The sequence below is a fragment of the Rhopalosiphum padi genome, chromosome 2 (genome assembly GCF_020882245.1).
Source record: "Rhopalosiphum padi isolate XX-2018 chromosome 2, ASM2088224v1, whole genome shotgun sequence".
NCBI lineage: Eukaryota > Metazoa > Arthropoda > Insecta > Hemiptera > Aphididae > Rhopalosiphum > Rhopalosiphum padi.
Window position 1 is genome coordinate 76,539,183 of NC_083598.1, and position 25,245 is coordinate 76,564,427.

The following is a 25,245-nucleotide window of genomic DNA, read 5'->3' on the forward strand; positions in this document are numbered from 1 at the left end:
TAGTCACTAGTGTGTAGCGTCGGGTTGGCAAGGTATATCGGCCTACCGAGTTTTAGGATTTCTAACTTTGATTGTAGTAACTACTGTATTACTGCATAGTTTAATAATTCGATTCAATTACAGTTTCTACTAACGTTTCATGTTTGTACTAATTTATCATTATAAAAAAAAAAAAAAATTATGACCAATAAACTCTCATAACCGGTTCATATTTTGAGCTGCCCACCGAGTTTTACTCGGTAACTCACCGGGTCAATCTGGCCCTGTAAGTATGTGATCAAAACTATAAATCGATGCTTGGCACTGTGATATCGCTCAATTGTAACATAATGTAACGAAATTTAAAACTATTAATTAATATCGTTATTGATAAATAAATCGATTTTGAAGTTATGACAATATTTTATAAACACGAACTTTTTTATCATATTTATTGATACATCTCATTTTTACAGCGCATGTGAACAATCTCAAAACTATTTTATTGCCTCATTTAAAGTTTTTAGTTGTGGAATTTCAGTGGGTTGCGTTTACGCATAAGGTCGTATAATTTAAAATTGTGCTCCACACAAGTATTTCTATTCGAAAAAATTATTATTATTCGGTATCTATACTGAGCAATATTTTGCGAAACATATTCCTAGTAATACGTGGGATTTTATGACGAAAAATAAACATAATTTTGTGTAAAGAACCCACTGGATGAAATTTGATAGAAAACGTGTTGATGTTAGGTATATAACGCATATTATACGGAAAATGTTTGCTATCAGTAAATATTTTTTTTTATTAAATATTTACGGTTAGTACATTACCAACAGTCACCATAAATTTTAACCTTAATATAGGGAGTGTATTATTTTTAATACCAAATTTATCATAAATAATTACCAGGTGTGCTCTTTACATTGTATAAATGGAAGGTGTTAAAAATGAGTATATCCTAAATTCATCGATTCTGTACTAAATTATAACTTAAGGTAAACAATATTCGTCGCTATAATGTATACTATACATTTATGATAACATTTACGCATAGTACTATATAATACAGACTATCGTTTGCTAATAAATATTTATAACCAAAATATGTAAAATATATATTTAAACTTTAACTTTTATTTAAAAATATATATTGAGTTTTTATAAAGACATTTACTATAAATCTCAATGTATATTACCAGTTAAGGATATTTAAAAAGTTTTATATTGATTACAAATTCTAACATTGCTTTTCTATAAACAATCAATGATTTAAATAAATTATAAATATATACGATCAAATATGTATTTGAATTGCTAATTTTTTTTTATTTTGTATTTGACTTTTTTTTTTGTCTTAAATTTGTCTCATATTATTCAAATATTTGCATAGTAGAATACTTTATATTTATATATTAAATGAGTACTTCATGATTATTTTATTTTAAAGTATAAATCTATGATGAAAAAAAATAAAAATGAAAGTATTTCTATTATATTTTATGATGCTGTATTATTTGTATCGATCCATTATTAAAAGAAACACAATACATATTAAAATACAATTTTTAATACTATAAATATATTATATTGATAAACAAAGAAAGACATTTTGGATCATCTCCAAAGACTATAATAGTTGATATTTTTGTTTTAGATTTACTATGTCTACCGAGGAAATGATTAACAATTATATTTATAACTCGACACTATTCAGTTAATAATAATGTACTAGTGTTTTATGCTTGTACCTACATATTAATTTTTAAATGTAAAACATTAGTGACGCTATTAAATCGCATATTATAACGCAAAAATAGGGTTAGGATTTTAAGACATTAAAAGTGATGATAAAAGCACTTAAAATGTAAAAACGCAAAAAATAAAGCATTTTATACATTATTATGTAAAACAAAGAAATTAAAAAATGTTTTATAATTTCACCAATTAACTATAATATATTGTATCGGTAACTGTGGATTGACATACAATCTATGTAAGTGTATATGTTTATAGTTTAGATTTTATATATGCATATAATATATACGTAAGTATAAACTTTATAGAATAGCGATTATGTGGGTACTTTCTAGTATATATTTTTAAACATAACATATCAAACACGCTACTTGTTTTAAAAATCTCTAATCGATTTGTATTGAAAGTACGTTCAAAATTATTGTAATAAAGTATATTTATAGAGGGAATAACAAAAATGAAGCATATTTAATTTTAATAGAAATAAAATAAAATAAATGTACAAAAATTATCTATCTTCGTATCATATAAAAATGTTTTAAAGTAAATCCGAACCCATTACTTCAAGTAATTTACTTATAAATAATAATAATAATAATAATAAATAAACAAAAATACACTTACAATTTAGTCACGTAGGTGAATACATGTATAAATATATCTCATATAATGACAGATTAACGTGCATTGGTTTTCAGCTATTACTCACCTGGAACAAAGAAAAAATATGAACGTCATTAATGATTTATTCTCGTGTGATCGAAGCAAACTTGTGTTTATTAAAGTAGTTTTCACCTCGACGACTATCCTGGTCCTATTATTATTTTCAAAGAAAAATACCCTTTCGATACCAACCCTTCCCGCCCACCACTAAGAGTTTGCTTTTGTACAAAGTTTGTTTTCCTCTCTCGCCCAAACCCGAGGTCTTTGAAAGTTCCTCAATAAACCCAAAGTTTACACCAATATTCTCTCTCACTACGTACTTATATAATATATATAATCTCGTTCACTGCTCCGCCTTAGTATAATAATATTACCAGGTAAAATTTAGTTACGCGCGTATAACTGAGATGAACTCTTGCTCCTGCTCTCGCTCTCTTGCGATCTTATATATCCTCTGCGCTTGCTCTTTCTTTCTTTCTTTCTTTCTTTCGTTGCGCCTGGTCCTAACTAATTTTAAAGTTTTCAGCAGCATAAATTACACACCGACCACCGCACTGCCTTGTTGCCTGATGTATTATTGTACTCTACGGAATTTTTAACCCCGTCCAAAATGTGTATATATATATATAAATATATATTATACACATTATAGCTGGCCGATGAAAAATGTACCGACCTTAAAGTTATTAATGGTCGAACGTGTTACCCAAAAACGTTGCACAAACTTTAATTTATTTCCTTCACCCTCGCCACTACATCCGTCGTTGTTATATACGCACTTCACTATACATATAAATGTTATAGAACGCACAAGCATAAATAAGTTCCCATGAAGCCTACACCAACGTCTCCCGAACAAAATACATCGCCGTTTTTATTATTTTTTTTAATCGAATTTTTAACACCACTTCGCTGCTATTAAATACTATACTATGTACCTATATAAATATATATTATTGTACACAAATTATAAATTAATTTGCACCGACACACAAAATCGTTTATTATAACAACGTGCATTAATATAACTTGTCTATTTATTGTTGAATTTGATGTAAATTAATGATTTAATTTTAATTTAAATTATAATTCATCATAATAATATTATAATTTTAATGCATTGTTATTTTGTTTTTGTAAATTTGAAAATTATAATTTTTCATACTAAGTTAATATAAAATACCAATTTACTTCTATTATTAGATTAGATTAAGAATATTTTCCATCTTCTAATATATTTTGATTTAAATGAAACTATTAAGAGGCAAGTAAAATACTAGTTTATAAAATCGTAGTACTTTTTAAATATTTTTATAATAGAAACTCTATACACTCTTACATACGTACATATAGGTAAAAAAATATATTTAGATGAAACATAAATGTTTGTTTCATACTTCCAAAATTAAAATGGTTATAATTATTTCTTATGGGAATCTATATAAACACAAAACAGAAACTATAGATTAGATTCAATTACTCAAAACAAATTAGTATAATATGATTAACGGTCTAGTGAGCAAACTTACAGTAAAGTGCACTATTATTTTCTATTATAAGTCAACTATACTCGAAGGTACATATTATATTAAATTATTTATTGAATCTTGTTTTTAATTAATTTGAATAATTGTGTAGTTAAAATGTTGAATCTTTTAATTTTTAGCTTAACATAATATGCTGACTATGAGAATAGACTCGAGCTGTAGCGCTACAAGTCGTTTTAAAATGTATATTTAAAAAAAAAGTTGTAAACGTTAAAAATAAACGTGAAGCTTGAATGAATTACTATTGCAATTAAAAACTCGGGTACATTTTATAATTACAGTAAATCACAACTCGTCTTATTAAAACTAATACTGTAATTTCAGTTTGATATTTCGTCTGGTGTAATATATTTAGTTTAATAAAGTGTATATTATAAAACCTTTCGCTCGGAGAACGCGCGTAGTCTTTCGCCAACGATATTAAATCATACATTTTACTAAAATATCACGTGCGTTTTACTGACGCGTTGATGTATCATTATTATATACATAGTACATTCGTTACTTTTTTATTAGTTACTACTATTATTATATTATCATCGTCGTCGTCGTCATAATTATTTTGTTTCAATCCGTGGGAAAGAGCGTATATGTGTGTGTACCTAACGCCATCATATTATATGCAATATCAGTATCACGCATGTAGGTACATGCACCAGACCTATGTTCTTTTCAAACTGCGTGGAAACAACGTTAATATTCGAGTATTTTTTGAAAACAAAGCGTAAGGGCTTAAGCGTCTTTACGCCGGTTGCGCTCGACATACCCCGACGCTATATCGCAGGTATAAACGTACAATAATATTATAGTAATATTTTGTCTTTCCGTTTTCATTGTAAACGAATTCTGTTAAAACAGAAACAACAACAACAAAATAAATAAATAACCGACCAAACAAACGAACACTTTTATGTCGTACAGTCGGCATAGTATAGGGCAGCGGCGTCGGATTAAAACGTTTTTTTCACTCTTTCACCGTCAGCCGCCGGCTTTTCGCGTACACGGTTTCCTATATTCTGGCCCCGTACACGATAATATTATTATTATAATACGCGTTTATAATAATATACATAATATTATATGGGTGCACGGGAGGACACAATATAATAATATAATACACATAGTACATACAATACATATGCGAATACTACACTCACGCACTTAGAGAAAACTCGGGATAATAACACCGCGGCCGATCACAATGCGAACGTATGTATTTGCATAATGTAAGCCCGTCGGCCTGCCAACACAATACACATTCGCTCAGGTGCGAAACTTACAAAATATTACGCGTATTATTATAATGACGATGTAGTTCAAGAATCACTATTTTTATACCAGTAATAATATAATAATGTATTAAATATTACACAAACCTACAATATATCCTTTTTTAATCGCCGTTCATAAACATTTTAAATATTTTAACTTATATTTTACACGTATATCATCCGATTAATTCGGGATAAATATATTTAAATCAATGCACAGGCGGCAGGCGTGGTTTCGGAAAAAAAATGTAAATATCTATATAAATTCAACCGATTTTGTGAATACTTATAGTTGAAAAAGTATAATTTAAAATCACACTTTCCTTGACCACTAGAAACATGTTTTTAATATTTGTTAGATTATCGTATTATTGTTCGGATAAGCAAAAATAATCTAAATAATATATTTATAATATTAAAACGTACATTGGTTTGTTTTGCAAAAATTCAAACTCTAATTTGAATAAATTCTTTATGGTTTTTTCGTTGATGTAACTGATTTGTTTTTTTAATTAATTTTGTATATTATTACAATTATAATATATTAAACATGAAAATAAGAATACACATTACTAAATCAAAACATAGTACATGAAACACGAAAGTGATATTAAGACATGTTGCGAAAGAGAAACCATTCAGTGGCAGTATCACAGAGTTATTAAAATAAAACTTAACCTATTTTCTTTAAAAATAGATCTTTGCGCTTATTAATTTTAATCGACGGTAGATATTTTATGGTGACGCTAGGCATGGTATATTGTTAATTAAGTGGATGGTTGATTTGTTAATTTTGAGTGAAATAATTTATTATTATTTGTTTAAGTACATATTTTATTATTACAATTTTAAATAGTTTATGATATATAATAACATCTTTGAAAAATAAGCAAAAAAGCTCAATTTATTTTCGTTTTGGGCGGTTGAGGTATTTCCCTCATCTCCAAACGCGGTTATAGGTTAGGTTTTCCCGACTACGGCACTACGTTACAGCGACGCAGGAAACTGCGAGCAACAACTGATCTCGATTCTAGTGCGACACATGCTGTGCATATGTCATGTAAATATACATTTATACTCGTATATACCCCATTTTAATGATAATTGATAACTAATATATTGTATAATAGTATCTACGGTCATCGTGATATCAATAATAAGTCCAGTGGCCGGAGTCGCTCGATTCCATTGACATTTTATATGCTAATGTCCAAAGGTTGATTGTGTTCTAAAATCGTGTCGAGTGTTTAATAGTATTTTATTGCTCAAACGATCCAAACACATAGCTTAATGCATTATCATTATCACATGTATTAATTTCGGGCCTTGAAAAAGCCACACAAGTTTTGCGCCGGGTAATATAATTGAAAATGAAAAAACAACCCTCGACGAGTGCGTTTGTAGTCAAGCACCAATCGTCGTTGGTCCTGGTAACTTCTCAAACACGATCGATTGCTGGCATACCTCACTGCGTCATAATGTATATGGTTACTGCACTACAATATTATTACCACGGAATAAAATCGGGGTCTTGCTACCGCTACAGAACGAGTGTCTGAAATTCGGTCACGGTGTAATATATTATTATTCCACGTCTGTTTTTTTTCCGTTTTCGTCCAGTTAAGCTATAGTATAAATTTATTATAAGTTATAAATTATAACATAATAAACGCTTACGACTGGTATTTCTGATGTAGCAAAATTTATCTATAGTAATATGTGATCGAGTGGAGAAAAGTTAAACGCTCTTCGGAACTATATTACGTATATAGTTTACTGTGTGCTGTGGTTTGCGTGTGTATATAGAACAAACAGCGGGCGAGCTTAAAACAGTTTAAACGTCAATAAATTATAGCGCGCATGACGTTCAAATTATCTTGTTACCAGTTAACAGGACCATTACCGCGACCATTGTGTAATAACAGTTAACGACACCTACGCCCGCGCGCGTACCCCATCATTATACAATATACATACACCGACCGCGTAACGCGCTGGCTTTGACGACTCGTATGTATACCGATATACGTGCGTAAACGACACGCCGAAAATGTTGTTCGACATTTTTATCGTACACGTAAATATTGTAACATTATGGCGAATATACTATAATATAATACACTCGACGATAAATATTATTTTACAGTACGCCCCGTGACGAGTAGGCACGTGTGTACATGTACGTATATTATATATATACGACAGAAGCACGACGTGTACTTTATTAGTATAGTCGTATAGTAATAATAAATTGTGGTGTTAAAAGGCGGAGGAGACAGATGTCGTGGACAGAGCATTGTTTTTTTTTTTTTTTTTTTGAGAGGGGGGGTGTCAATCTTTTTTGAGTTGTCAATTATTACGAATTCATTTCCAATGTCTTACAAAACTATTAAAAACGGGATTTCTATAAAAAATAGAATATTTAAAATCTCAATATGTACCTATAATATACAAGTATACAGATACCTACTATATATGGCTTATTTTTATAAACATTAATAATAATTATTATTGTTGTAAAGTTTAAGAACTATGTGATTATTATAATCTATTTTTAAGCTATAAATATAAACACAGATCATGCATATAAATGTAGGTAGTGCAGTATTGTCATCAACGGTATTGTGTATAATGCATACAAGAGACAAGTGAAGATCGCATGGCATCATAAAGTTTACCGCCGTGCGTTTTTTATCCGACTACGTTTGGCTTCGGTATTAATCCTAAAGTGTTGGCATCATGCAAATTCAGAGGTACATACATAAAGTTATAACTTATATATTATACAACCGAAACGTTTCACCGTACGGAGATTAATTCGAATTTCGAGAATTAAAACCGTACACGCGCCAGATTGTTTCCGTATCGTTCAAACTTTTCTCCCCCGGCCAAACAACCATCCGCACAACCGGCAGCCCTTTTTCGGTTTTCTTCGCGGCAATTATCGTAAAATCTCAGCAACAGATAGTACATATATACATAGTGCACACATATACGCCTCACACCTACCGTATATATACATACGAACACGTATATACATACATATATATATATATATATATATTCGTCTAAGCCGACAACAAACCGCACCACGCGCGTCCAACGTAATTCTTTAAAACCGCCGCTGCCGCCGAGAAAAGTTTTCTCGCTCGCAACACACACCTCCTCGCCAAAACCCCCACACGCCGCCGACGACGGTGCAGGCGGCAAACGGCCCCGGCGGAATCCAGTTTAATTTCAGCACGGACGGAATACGAGAACCCGGAGAGATAAATAACACGCGCGGGATATATCATATTAAAGTTTTGTAATATTTCCCGGCAGCACGTATGCGCGGGCGTGTGTGCGTGTGCGCGTGTTCTTATATATACGAAAAGAGTGAGCGACCGGGGTGGGGTGGGGGAGGATCTTGTATAATATAATGTGCCGTATACTGCAGAGGCAGTGGCGGCGGCGGACCGAGGAAATTCATCTTGGAAATATTTTTCTTGTGTACACGCACACGCGGGGGTGGGAATGACGTTTCCGGATGAATTATCGCCGGCGACCGATGGTAAGTGCGCACCGCGTCCTATCCTCGTGTACACACACACACACACACACACACACACACACACACACACACACACATACACACACATACATATACATACGACGAGGGGGCGTGCGTGTTTGTGTCTCACCCTCCCCACCACCGCGGTCTTCCCGCGCGGGCATTATTTTTCTCCCCGACTTTTTCTCAGAATATTATAGATTAAATTTATAGACAACTATATATATATACACAAGCGTTATTTTTCCCTTCTTATCTGTTATATTTCATCGGACCGCTCTGTATATTCGCTGTTAAATATTACATCATTACTACGATACGACCAGCCAGCCACTATATAGCCAACCAGTCGAGAAAGAGAGAGATGAGGATGGGGTATATCTGGGCGAAACGAGGAATTCATAGAGGATCGTCTCGATAATAATGTGGTTTGCCAAACGTTGTATTCTTTTACTTGGACCGGACGATATTACTGTATATATATATATATATATAAATGGTGTTATTATTATCGTATTTGTTTTTATTTTTTCGTTTGCACCAATTCAGAAGAAGCGTCGAGGTCGAGATACAATGATAGCAATGATATCTAAACTAAATAGTGTGTTTTTTGTAAATATAGTTTGATTTTTCAAAAGAATATATTTGAAAATATATAAACTTGAAATTTGAATGCTTTATTCTGTATATTATCTAATTTTTTATTTAAACGTAAAAAGTGTAAAAACTTTTTTGCGAAGTTTATAAATATTATTTTTCTAATTAGACTGGTCGTGAAAGAAAATTTCAGAAAATGTAAATTATTGTTTATGTAAAATCTTTTGATTTTTGTTCGTTGTGAATGTTGAAAAAAAAGAAAAAGAAGCAATTTATTAAAATTATAAGCGCGTACCTAAACTGTTAAATAAAGGGGATGAAAAGAATAAAAAATACCACTAATCGAGAATATTTATTAAGTAAAAAATCGTCTTGAATCACTGATTAATAATAAACACCTAAATACCTTTTGTTAGCCGAATGAAAAAAAAAATAATAATATTAGCCGGAGAAAACAGTAAATTAAATTTTTCTTAATTATATAACTAAAGTTTTAAACATTATATTGTATTATGTATTTATATATATTATACAGTACATAGTTCTTGGTGCAGACTAATATAGGGAACTACTTCTTTATAATATATGTATATATAAACACGTGTCTCTCGAGGTTAATATAAAAATGTATCATATATTTTTGTGTTTGTATATATACAGCGTATAATATGAAGCAGTGGAGAAGCAAATGAACCGGCGAGCAAGAGATTATTTTCCATTTCCGTCTTTCCCCGAAAGCCATACTACAGCAGCAGTATCGCGCAGGCGAGGAAAACAACCCGTCTGGGACACTGCAGCATGAGAGGCGGACAATGTATCGTCATACGAATATGAAATAGAACCGTGTATATCCGCCGTCCAGACAAACAATGGTCTCGGCTGCCGCTGTTATTATTATTATTATATTATTGGTGCCATCCATTTGTGTTTATACGGAATATACTATATATAATATATATAGCGACAACACGCCCCAATGTCGTACGATTTATCGGTGCTCGTTCATCATATTTTGTTCTTACATATATCCTCCAGTTCTATGTGTATTTAATATATGTTTGTGTGTGCGCGTGTCTGTTGTACATGCGAATGATGTATATATATTTTAACGATATTAAAGACGATCGTTAATATTTTTGTTTTCAGCTTCCGGTCTTTTCCCGTTGTAGTATAATGATGGAAATCGAGAACCGCCCATTTCTTCCAAAATCGTTTCTGGCCGTGGTTCTTGCCGAAGAAAAAACTCATCGACAAAACAGCAACATATTATATACTTCACTTTACTGTTTTACAATACGATAAATTATAAAGATATTCCTAACTACCTATATTATAAAAGTACCTATATAATATTAAAAAAAAAATGCAGCTATTAATTATATTATTCGTTTCCAATCGTAATGGGCACCTCTCTTAGTTATAATTGATATTTGTAAATTGAAGATATACAATGTACACTAATCATCTAGGCACATCAATCAAATTTTCCGGCTTATTAAAACATATTATAGTGACGACTGATGACCAGTTATTGATTTCTGTAACTCAGTATAGTTTAGCGTTTAAATTATAAAAATTAATAAGCTATGGTGTTTATGACGTTTAAAAACGGGGAAGAGGTGGTTAATAATCACACATGATATACTCTACAGAAATCGACAAACGAATTTTTCGATAATTTTAATAGGGCGTATAGATTCATTATAATTATTTGTAATAATATACATTCTACCGAAGCAGACCGCGGAGAGATTGAGGTAGTATCGTCATACAGCAACACCCTATTTTCATTTTATACAGGGACAGGAGCATCTGGGGAGAACGTCCGCTCCGAAGATTTATCACGGTAGCGGCCATCATTTTTAGCACGAACGTCACGTACCTGCTGCAGCACTATCAGCCGTCTCCTCCTCTGCGGCGGTAGTAATAATATTGATGATAATAATAATAATAATGATGGAAATGATATAATAATATATACGCACTGGAAAAAAGTATCACCACCGACTACTATCGTCCATGTACGGCGTAGGTACGCGTATTATTATACGACAAGGTACACGTGCGACAGTGGCGGAGCTCATAATAATAATAATAATAGTAATAATAATAATAATAATACAACTACGAACGCGGCAAGTATAAGCGCTGGTCGTAAATCGTCGCGTCGTTGCGGGACGCGTATCGAATACGATCGCAGCAGTAAAAGCACCTTATATATTATTATATATTATTTATATACGGCGTGGCACGGTGGCTGCCGTGTACCTATATATATATAGGTAGAAAGAAAAGCTTTTCTGGTGAAAAAAAGACGTTTGGCGGTACGTATACGTATAGCGCGGGTGGCGGCGACGAGGTGAGCGAACGCGCCCGGGACCGCATCGTTTCCGGATTTGAATAAATAACGTATAAATATCGACGAGCACGTATAACGTCTCACTTGATAATATTATTATTATTGTTGTCGTTGTTACTATTATTATATTTCTTTTTTCAGTTTCTATATCTTTTCTCTCTTTTTCCTTCGTCTTCATATATATATATATATATATATATATGTATGAAGACTATAATGCCACATATATTATACTATATATTATAATTTATTATTTACGCGCGTGCGCGTGCACACACACACACACACACACAAACGCGCGCGCGCTCTAGCCAGGTCTCGCGTGTAACGCAATATCTAATATAATAATAATAATATAAGACTTATAATATTTTATATTATCATTTATATATGTATACTCCTCGTATATATGCACGCACGGAAATGAAGATATTTCACCGGCGATATATAAATCGTTTGCGCCGGCGATTTATTACGTGTAGGTGACGCGAACCCCTCACACTCCCCCGGGCGATGCAGGAATTCGAAAATCATATTAAAATACCGAACGCGCGAGCTGCACACCATGATAATATAATACTACGTAGGTATAATAAGAGCGCCGAGTAATACGGCGGTTCATCATCACGTGGGCTCTCGCGCGCCGGTTAGACGTATAGTTATACACACTGCTCGCCGCCGTGTATATAATATAGTAATATTAATATAACGTACGTTGGTAGTATATCATTCTAACATATCGTTGTACATATGTATGTATTTTCATTTTTTTTTTTTTTTTTATAATAGTCTATCTAGCCACGAGTTCGAGTTCGATAACGATAAGCGCGTGTAGGACTTGACCACCGTAGGTATACGACTTTGCGGGCCACCTCGGGTGTCAGAAAATGTGTTATTCGGCTAAAACGCGCGTGTAAAGAGGTGTAACTAGCCACAGCGTAACGGTTATAAATAGTCAAACCTATAATAATATATTATACGGAAGTAGTGTACACAGTAGTTGGTACACACATTATGGTGTCTCTACGTATGTGTATCATAATAATATTTAATTTTATTCCTCTTATCAACGTTAAGTTTTCCATCTTTAACATATAACGATATTATAGTACAAACGAATAAATAACGAATAAATAATTAACATGGATCAAGTCGTGTTTCAATCCATTTTTCTTATTTATTGAATTCAAAATGTGCCAGAATATAACTTGCTATTATAAATTTTAAATCTAGTGTTTTTAATCCATGAGATTTTTTTTTTTTTTTTTAATCATCATCGATGTAAACGGAAAGTAAACATAATTTCCGTTCTATCAAGTATATAAATATAATTATATTTTAAAATAGTGTACCTACAAAAAATGTATATTGTAAGTTATACACGTTACAGTAATATGTATATATTGTATATACCTATACAGTAATATAGTACACAAGTACACCGTTGCAATTACGTAAGTTCGAATATTATAACTAATAATTTATTATAAACGGCCATAAAAGATTTTAAAGGTAGTCTTTATATTTGTCCCTAAATTACATAATAAATAAAGTCATTGAACACAGTACTAAATTACGACGTAATAATACTATTGATCGCTCTCCGTAAACAGGACTTTGGCAACATTGGATTGTAAATATAATAACTGTTTTGATTTCCACTGTATATAAATTATGCATTTTTAAAACTATGAACCAATAAATAAATAGCTAAATGGCTAGTCATCACTGAACGAATTTACTAGCATTTGCATATTGTTATAGTTTTATTTTTCATGAAATTACAGAATTATTTATTTTGTTTATTTGTATTACATTAAAGAATATAATATATGAAGCTATAATATTATACTATAATATATATATACATTTATTATTATTTTAGATCCAGTAATTTTCATAAATTTCGTTGTTTAAATATATTATATTATATATTTTGTCTTTTTCTATTGATTTATTTCTTATCAATTATTCTGCCCGTTATTTTGTCCCTTGTCCATACAATTAATCAGTATTAGTTTATTAGATATTTGTACATATAGCCTGTAGTATTATAGATAACTGGCACTAGCTCCTATTGTTAGTGAGGTGCCTTAATATTGTTATATGTAATTATATTTTTTTAAACATAGATTTAACATTAGTTGATCATTTTATGTTTATTTTTAGGGCGTATTTATAATTCATATTTTATTAATATTACAAATCTCTTACATACCTATGCATTATATTATTACAATTCATATTATTAGTATACTTATATACACTATAATTATACAGTATGTATACTAGGGAGGGGACTCCAACCCCCTGCTTGCTTTGATTGCTAAGTGCTAACCAATAATTTTTTTTTGTCGTGAGCTTTGAATTCTTGTTAAAAAGTTCTTCACATTTTCGTTTATTATTTTTCTGATTTTTTTGATTTAGTTCTTTTTATCGAAATTTTTTTCATTATTTGATGCCTCCTTCTATTAATTTTACAATTTATAACCGAACTCTAATATACATATTGGTTTCTATGTGATAATTATTTGACGAAACTGTTTTTAAAACTTTTTTGTGTAATAGAGAATTATAACACTTTAACAGTTTTACGTATATAATAAAATAAAATATTTAATACAATTAGATAAAATGTGTTATTTATTTTATTATTTACGTAGTTTAAATTTTATTACTTTTACCTACATTAACATTAAATTATATATTATTTATTTTATATTTTGTTAAACATATAGATTTATTAACATAAATACATATATAAACGATTTCAAATATATATTTTATTTAACGATAAATTACACCAGTAGGTATAACTATATGGAATAAAACAATTCTGGAATTATATGCACGTGATAAATGATGATATTATAAAATAATATATTATTATATAACTTTGGTGGGCGAAAAGTATAAGACAAGTAATATTTTATGGACAAAATTACTCGTATGAAAAAATAATTGCATTAAATTGCTCGCTATTTTATGAGTCGTGTAGAGAAAAAAATGAGTAAAAAATAACTATAAAAAAGATAAAAATAATTTCAAAAGTTCACTTTGTACACCTATATAATATTGTATTGTTTATAATACATATATATGTATATTAAATATATAATATATAATATTATTATTATTATTTACGATTAAATGTCAACAAAAGTTAAATATAAAACTCTGGCGTGAAAATATGGGAACAAAAAAATGTGAGCAACAATAAATTAAGAACTTTCCCTTACAAAAAAAATATATTGGTAAAAATTTCGCTATCCTCATGAAACCAAAGGTATTTCCATTCAGCAGCAGACAAGTTAATAATAACTAACCCTTTGAATTTGTAGAAAAATGCATTAATTTTAGCTTCCTGTAAAATTTATTAGGTTTTCTTTGACTTTTTTACCTCATTTTTCATTGTTTAATACTTTTTTCAATATTTTTAATAATTTCCGTTAAAAAAAAATTTTTATAGACATGAATTATTATTTCATTTTTGTCTTACACTTTAACTTTATACATGTTTTACACGATCTGTCGGAACGTCGTACTTAATTAATTACATTTTCAATTTAAAGTAATTGAAAAATATTTTTTATAATATTTTTATTATGAAAAATGTCTATGTATACTGAATTTTATTAGATTATAATATATTTATTAATTTTTTTTTAATTTATTAAATTTACAGTCCTAGTATTTAAAACTATAGTATAACAATAATATAATTAACTCAAAGGTACATCTTACCTTATTTAATTATGTTTTTTAATTTTTAATTAATTTTATTGTTTATTGTTTTTTTTATAGTATAGGAATAACTAAATAAATATTTTTATCATAGTAAATTGTTAATAGGTATTAAAAATATTTATAAATTGTTTTAAAATAAAATAATTCGATTCAGAATATTAATGATAATAATTATTGTTTTATTTAGCTTTTAACTACTATGATGCGTCGCACTCCAACTGCTTACAACATACGATGTAGTCAGTCACTCCAATCAAACGTTGTTCGGTATCTACTGTTTTTTTTTTAATTCGTGCAAGACAAACTCGTCTCCATGATTATTGTTCCAAATTTCCAATATGCTAAAGTAAGTGTAATAGCAACGAATTGTCGCCACGAATGGTCGCATCTTGGAAACCTAACCTGTAAGTAGGTACACTGCAATATTGTTTACAAATACTCGTAGTTCACATCGATTTTTATATACCTCATCTGTTAGACATATATCTCATTATTTCTTTTGCATGTGTAACGTAATACTTAATAATAATCGATTGCGCTGTCAAAACGCGAACACACAATATAATAAATTCATCGGCGCACGCTATTTAATATTTATATTGTATTTTGATATTCACAAATGATTATAATATGTACATTGTACACAGTTTCAGAATTAATTTTCTGATGGGGCTAAACCGAGTGAAAATCTATAAACAAAAAAAACCTATACAAAATATTGCTCGTGCGGGTCTGGCCATCATCGGATCGGTAACCGTGCGCGAAAATCCAGTCGAATTTATTAATGGCGGCACCGCCGTAATTTCGTTCCGCTCACACCTCTCGCCACCCAAGTCACGCCAACGGCCCCGGTATAGCGGACTGCGGTCGTCGCGTTTTGCCAAAACAAACGGTTTTTCTTACGAGACTATTTCTCCCTGTAGCAGCCCCTTAGCAAGTTTATATACAAATACACACATACACACATGGATTCAATGTAATATATTACGACCGACCGGGATAGTCTAGTCCCAAAATTATTTTATGAACCGAAAACTGAACCTCACGGAATAATACTATCCCAACCACAATTTTAGGTATATACGTGCACTATATATATCACTATGTTGCAGCAGTATACACTATTGACCGAACCGTGTAATGTTGCAATATCTGTTTTTCGTCACTTGGTACATATATATCATTATTATGTACAAAATATCATTATATAGGTACGAGAATAAAGTAAAACGCACGTTAAAATAAATTGTATATTATAGGTAAACAATGAGGAGTGTACTTTTTAACTTAGTTTTGTGATAGAACTATAGAAAGAGCATTATAATTAATGAAATAATATTAATAGTATTTTATTTATACCACTGACAACAAAATTCTGCAGAAAAGCTGGGTCTTTGATCAGATTTTATCAAATGTATACTATTAATATTATGATCTATTAAAGCTATAAAATATTACTAATAGAGTTGACAATAATTTATTATATTATGATCGCATATTTATTATTTAATGAAAGTTATTAATACATTTAATTCTGAAGACTATATTGAAACCGGATCGAACCGTGTTGTAAATAAAAATAGGCTGTGTGACACTTTTAATTGATAATAAATCGAATAATACAATATATTTAAACTTGAATATATTATAAATACATAATTCGCGTATTCGCATTTAATGACCAAATATCTTTCTGAATATTTAAAAAAATATATAATGTTAGGATATGTTTTTTATATATTATATCCAATTGTTTTTAATATTCCTTTCTTTCTATATTCACAAATATGTATTTTCCTATAAGTATTGGTACTAAGATTTCAATTTATCGCAAACCTTTTGATTTTATTATACTCTCACTCTATATATATATAATACTAATACTAACTACTATTATCACGCACGGTATATGGTCTCAAAACACAACATAATAGTGATGCTAGTGATAGAATAAAAAACCAAATTTCCAAATGGTCATGCGTGTATTAGAAACTGCACACAATTATATGAGTATTATATTATACCATTGTACCCTTAAGGCCTTAAACGCACATTCTCTGCACCCACGCATATTTAGGTATTAGGAATTTGACCGAACGTGCTATCTGAAGAGAAAAGGGACGATTTGGATGATGATGATGATCCCTAATATATTATCATCGTTGTATTGCAGTATGCATTCATATATTATTCTCTTTCGTTCTAACAAGCGAGTATTGTTCGTGATAGCAAAAAATTATTCACGGTTTCAACGCCACATGAGTTTCATAATCCCTCCCTATCAATAACCAAAATTTGAATTTCTAACAATGAAAAAAAGGCTATAAATTTTCACCTTCATTGTATAATAGCAATTTCGTTCGTATATGTATTCAATATTTTTGTTTTTGACTAGAACTAATACATGTTTTGACAATTATAAGGTATTATAATATAATATTTATTATAGCTCGCAATGAAATATTATAAAATATCAAACTACATTTTTATGAAGACCAAACAATTAACGAAATAGTTTGATAGTCATTGAAGGGGTTTAAAAAATATGATATAACAATATTTACTACTTACTGTTTTAAAAGTTGGTAGGTACCTATTTCCCGATTGCAAATTATAATATTGCATTGTTGCCAAATAAAAGTTTATTCAATCAGTTGATGATGTATACAATTTATCATAAAGTTTTTTCGATTCACCATTTTAATTTTTAGAGTTCAAATTAGAGCAGTCAGTACGTTGTTGCACAAAAAACAAACATACAATCATAGTATGTTTGTTTTGCGACGGCAACATATTTACGAGCAAAACGTGTTTACGACGAAATGAAAATACCGTTAACGTTTCATATACATTGTTACAATATAATAATATAGGTAATAATGGTAATAATAAATACCATATATATATCATATCATATTTTCAATGGTTATGTAGCTATATACACGCATAAAACGGAAATAAAAGACAAAAGCAAATGTAAATTCATTATTTTACGGGCTCAAACGTCGCATTTTTCACAATTCTTTTGTATGTAATATATACTAAGGACCAAACTACGTGCGTACGTCATATTATGTCCCACTTGCAATATTACATTGTACATTCCATGTGAATTGTAGTTTTTCTGCCGAGAAAAATATGTGCTGTCTCACAAACAAATGCATCCTGCCGATCATATAATAATCCTTCCTGTCTGAAGATTTTTACTGTTAATGGCCGAGTTTTATGGGTTTCGTGGACTCTAACCTAACGGTTTATATACATATATACACGAACTCCTGTTCCAGATGTGTGTTCGTTGAAGTATAGTGTACCCATAAATACACGGGGAGACATCCCTTTAAATATTTAGGTCAACAGTGGTGTATTGTGTTGTACCGTTTGTGCATCCATTTGTACACATGTTTTTAACGAATGTATATACATCTATTCTCTTACTACCAATACAAGAAACTGCGGGCTACAACCCTGACGTCCAAATGCAAAAATTAAAATATAATATTAAATATTTGTTTTCATCTTCGTTGAATATCTTTATTATAGTGTGCCGAAAAAGAGATGTAGTATTACAATAACATTTGGTTGTCCACTGGTGGTTGATACCGTTCAAAACAAAGAGATAAATATAGTCATACTCATATATTGTCGATGGTAACAGGCATACCATATAAAGCATTTTTACGGGTATAAGTACTAAGTATAGGTCTAATATAAGATTTTTTATGATCGATTATCATCATTAAATCTGTATAATATCTTTGTATCTACGTTTATAAATCAAATTGCAATTAGACCATACCTACCTGATTTTAATCCAAATGCATTTGATTATTTTGATTTTGATTGTAATGTTGCAATTTAACTAATATATTCATTTCTACGACCAAATAAAATAAAATCAAACTATGTGTTTATACATATCTGAATGCAATATTTAAAATTCTCAAACTATATATAATACTATATACATACACTCATTATTATTTTATTATAGGTATTCTTCTCAGTTCTCAAAATAATAAAAGCATAATTAGTTTTGTTTTGAATGTCACACGATACGCAAATATTTGTCAGTTCTTATATACAGTTTTATTATTATCTATGTATTATATAATCTCTATATATCAAGTATAAAAATGTGTATGTAGCTGTATGTAACGATATGTCTTCGGGATCACCCCAAGTCCCGAATAAATATTATCATAAACATCAATTTATTATTCGGACGTTTAGGAAAAATGTTAATATAACGTTTTGTGATTTAAGGCGGGGGTGGTGATTGCGATGCGTGCAATTGCTGACGTTTGTTTTTATAGTCGTTAATGGCTCATTATATTATAATAACCATCAACCGATAATTTAACAAAAATGCAACTTTTATTTATAAGAATATGTTATTGCGGAATATAGTAAACCTAGAGATTAAGATCATTATTTTTTCATTTCCTGGTTTCCTCAAACTTGTTAAAACTGTGCATAATGCCATAATCAAATCAAATAACACAGACAATACCAAATTTTTAACTAAAATGATTAAGAAATGAAATACTTTTGATAAACACAGGTGCACGAATTTTTATAGGGTTGATGACTGATGAAGTCTTAGCCGCCACACGATAGCTTCGTGTTCAATTTAATCATGGCGTGGAACAACAATTATTTAATCACCTTATCACTAAGTAATGTAGTCAAAATACTCAAAAATAAACCTATTCTGTGAATTAATCTATAATAATATTATAATTATATGTATATATATATATAATATTCGACGATCGACTATAAATTATAATCATCCTGATCCCATATATACTGTGCAACTTTATTAGTCTGAAATAACTATACACAACCAAAACCTGATGCAGTAATCCGCGATTTATCGATCGTTTTTCTTTGTAGAACACTCGTGAATCCTGCCCGTATGATCTCATGTACCTAGGTGCTTTTATATATTATATTTAGTGTCTTAGTGATACGAGCACATCTAATAACGAAAAAATGTCTAGAATTCTCTATTAGGTTGGTACAAATATTATAATAATATGTATATAATATCGTACAATATACGTGTACAGAGTATATATATTATATTTACATCAATGTGGGACACGGAATAATCCGATAATGCCAAGGGTACGTAATATATTACGTAAAGGGGTTTTAAGTACCGAAACACTACTTTGGTGTTCCGCGCGTCGGCAATGCAACTATGTATATTGTATAGGTATTACTCGTACATTGTATACGCGAGTCTCTTATCGCGTCGGATAAAAAAAAAATCCCCATAATATTGTACGCGTATTAGAGAAACACATTTTAACATTATAATATTATGTGAGTACCTATAATATACCTGCGCTAGAACAGCGTATGGTAAAGAAAAAAAAGCGAAAAAGGATTCGTCGTTCTAATATACACGAAGTATAATAATATATATTAATATTATACTCGAGACCACCGCCGCCGCCACCTCCGTCGTTGCCGCAGTCGCGTTGTGGTGATACGGATTTTCATTTTAAATGCACACAAACATCGCGTTGCCCCGTGTATAAATCACGATGATTAATTTCACGCCTGTTTCTTGACACTCGGGTGTATATACGCATTTTTTTCTTTCGATATACGTTTATTTCTGTACACACATACACACATAAGCATGCGCGCACACGTATACATTTCTCGGTAATTCTTTAATTCTTTTCTCTTTTCCTATCTATCATTATGTCTCTCTCTCTCTCTCACTCTCTCTCTTTATCTCAATCCGCCTCTCTCTTCCCCGCACAAACCGTTCACAGCGCGCCCCCCTTGCCCTTCTCTCACTGCACGATCGTCGCCGACCGTCACCCACCCACGTAGAGCATCGTCCGTCCCCCGTACACACACACACATATACTCGTATCACATTATGTTATTATAATATGCATGTTATATACACCTATATCGTACCTATATATGTATAATATTATGCGAGTTATACCCCCACGGTCACCGCCGCCGCGCAGAGTCGTATTATTTTTACCACCCTCGGACCGGGATTCGAGCGGCGTGTATATAAACGCGCGCGTTACACGCTGCTGCAGCCGGTGCCGAATCGATATCGTCGAAAATGTGTGTGTGTGTGCGTGCGTGCGTGCGCGTGTAGAGTACCCTCGGTGGCGGCGGCTCGGGGTGATTAATCATTCGGCGCGGCCATAAATCCCGCGAGTCGGCGGGGTCGACGCGCGCGCACTCGCATACATCCGCACACTTGCCCGTGAGAGACGCGCGTGTAATTTTATGTATATATATATATATACATGTAGAGGGACTACAGAAAAAAAATAAAAATAGGAGGGGTTCGGCCCCAATATCGGTGGTAGACATCTTGCGGCGGCTGCTGACTATACTCAAAATCCTCCTCCTCGTCCGACGACTATCCTAAACCGTCCGCCCGATTCGCAGCCGACATGCTATATATTATATTACATTACATATTATTATTATTAGTATTATTATACCACGCGATACGTCATTGCTGCAGAAAAGTGAATTATTTTCGTAGGTACTCGTGTGTAAAACGACTACTTTCCGTGATTATTGTTTTAATATTCTCAAAGTAGCAATCGGTGATCAATATATAGTCACCACGTCTCCCCACCACTGCCTCTCCTCCTTCCCATCAGCGATAACACCCAACGTTAATAATTTCAGTTTATTTAAATGTTTTTTTTTCGTGCTCTAGCTTGGTAGGTCGCGTGGGAAGAAAAATATTCTTTACTTTTGTTCTTTGAAAAGTAATAAACAATCTTCGATTAACGCTTGTATCTACATATTATATAGTGTATTATAGTCATAGTCAGACTATCAATATAAGTATTGAAGATATCCACGACGATTCTACATTTAATTTTATAACATAATGTAATAATTACAAAAACTATATACTTTATGTACGTTTTAATAATCTTATTTCACGTCGGATAACGAAGGTCTGGTATATTTTTATAAAAATATATATATTATACAATTTCAATTGAAAATTAAGCGTTTTTTTAAAATTTAAGCATTATAATGTGCATAATAATATAATATTATATATTTGAATCTACATTGTTCATACTATAGCTTTTAGTTAATACAATAAATTTATATTAGTGGGCACCTATTACTATAGTTTCAAAAAATATTTTAAAAACACATATTCAGACTGACCAAGAATAACATAAATTCCAGTCGAAACATATTTTTTAAGATACTTTTATTATTGCGTGATATTAGTACTCAAAAGTAAATTTTTTTTTTGTCTAGTATTCTATAACAATAATATTATATATTGTATTGTAAGTATTAAACTATATTCTATTCTTAAAACTATACAGTATACCTACTGCATAACTTCAAACTAATTAATTAAAATTAATATTAAATGTTACCATTGTTTGTAGTTTTGTTTGAAATATTTGGTTGCATGCTCTGATGTTATCAATATTCGCTTGTAAGAACTTATCGTCCCAGGAATAATTATAATCTATTAAAAGGTAATATCCGTATTAAAATATATTTATAATCAGTAATAAACACAATATTTATTTTCCACAATACACAAATATAGTAAACAATATTTTAACCATTAATTTAAGTTTATAAATCTGTATATTTTATCATTACTTATATTACTATAATAATAAATATTTTAATTAAAGCTGTATGATTAAGAACAGTCGCAACTCGTAACCTTAAATTGACATTCAAATTTAATAAGGAATTTCCATAATAATGATATATCTAATCGTTTGATAATAAAAATAATAATTTAGAATTCTATAGTGCCATGAAAATTACTTAAAGTACATACCATTATAATGTATTAATGAGTTGCATAAAACGTTAACACAATCGATTTTAATTGCTCATACATAATAATTACTATACATTAATCGTCGAACATAATTATAATAAATCAATTATTATTTCTTTACTGCTAGTGAATCTGTACATAATCATAATATAATATTGTTTTTTCTGCTTATGTTAATTATTATACCTCTATTGGCTCTCGAACCCACGAATGAAATAAACTTTTGCTTTCGTAGATGGTTTCTATCGATAATTGCATAGTCTGTTTATTATAAACGGACTAAATGATGATGACACATCGATTCGAAGATGGTTTAGATAATTTTATTTGCAGTAATGTATATTATTATGTATTTTTATCGAACAGTAAAACATTATTTGATTGTTATATGCATACGGCGCGCGCATATATAGGTAATTATATTCCTGCACGTGCAATAATATTGCGTGTTTTGATTGTTTTATATCAATCGATAAAATTTACCAAATTAATGGCGTCAAAACAATTATAAGATTTTATTTTTATAATAACTCTATTCACCTAATACTTATTACAATAAACCAATGTAAATTGTTTATTGAAATACATTGAGTGTCGAATCGTTCAATATTTAGAAAGGTGCGGAATTTCTGTTTTAGTTTAGTGAGAATGGTTTATTGCAAAACAGTGTTCCAAGGTCGACGCACAAAAGCCTTTGGTGGGTTCGTTCCGACACAGGAGAAAATTGCACGGTACCTGCACATACACACAATGTCCCGCTGGGTTTGTGCATCAACACGCGCGGATCGCACAGCGCGTAGTCCACTGAATTATCGACAAAAACGTTCTGGTCATTTACGCAATAAAAGTCTGTGTGAAAAAAAATATGATTTCGTTTTTTTTTACCTCCCAAATATTTTGATCTAATGGTCTATTTGTCATCAATTTGTTACGGGAAAGAAGATATATAATGTACACCCTCGCACGAAACGATACAATAATAATAATAAAAAAAAATAAACCCAATAAAAAATGTATACATATCGTCACCTATCTATTATGTTATATTCTATATTATATTGTACTGCACCGCAACACGATACCCATATTAACCTATTCAATACTTTATAATGTACACATTTTTTTTACCAAATAAGTTGTATTTAATATATATACATACTGCAGTTTTTTTTACAGGTTTTGTGGTTTTGATGAGGGAATATCATTAACTAATTGATCGAACACACAATAAAAACATATTTTAAAAGACTTTTAAGTATCTATAGTCAGTGTAGATACCTATAATAATGCAAACAATTTATTTATTATTTTCCAATAATAGACAATTTTGAGTGTATAATATAAGTATATAAGAAATGCATCGGTGTAATGCACTGTATAATAAAATACTATCAATACATTAAAAAAGTAGAGATTTACCGATTTGCATAAAAGAGTTTTAAAAAAATGCATTAATCAGCGTGCGCATGTACGGTGAATTATGAGTTATAATATGTTTATTGTAATATTACATGACATAGGATTGCGCATCGGATGTGTTGTGGAGAATAGCTATATGATATTATGAAAGTCACAAATTGTCATTTACCGCGTCGTGTAAAACGGTAATAATTAACGGAAGCCACAGGGAATTCGCTCGTAAAGTTTCGTTTATAGTATGAAAATGTATATAGGATTTCATGCGTATTATATATACGTATTTGTATTCTTGTGCAGTACACGTATTTCTCCATAACACAGCTGTCACTGCGTGCGCTTTGTCATAAGACATAATATATATATATATATATATATAGACACATCACACACATACACACATATATAATAATATTATGCACTATATATAATACGGCAGAGTTATGCGAATATAGCGGTGGTCGTATTAAAATTGTAAATCAACCAAACCGCGACGATATCTATCTCCACCGATT

At 30.7% G+C, this 25,245-nt stretch overlaps 1 protein-coding gene and 1 long non-coding RNA gene across 2 annotated transcripts in view; one reads left to right on the forward strand and one right to left on the reverse strand.

Annotated features, from left to right (window-relative positions):
* The window catches only part of LOC132921759 (uncharacterized), a 121,025-nt gene extending 110,273 nt beyond the window's left edge, over nt 1–10,752 (forward strand). The window contains exons 3-4 of the long non-coding RNA XR_009660948.1: nt 10,032–10,243; nt 10,518–10,752. This is a non-coding gene — a long non-coding RNA (uncharacterized LOC132921759). The remainder of the gene's footprint in view (nt 1–10,031; nt 10,244–10,517) is intronic.
* The window catches only part of LOC132921754 (homeotic protein ultrabithorax-like), a 238,853-nt gene that overhangs the window by 21,886 nt on the left and 191,722 nt on the right, over nt 1–25,245 (reverse strand). Inside the window, 1 exon segment of the mRNA XM_060984947.1 lies at nt 22,890–22,984. The gene's annotated coding sequence lies outside the window, so the exon portion shown is untranslated.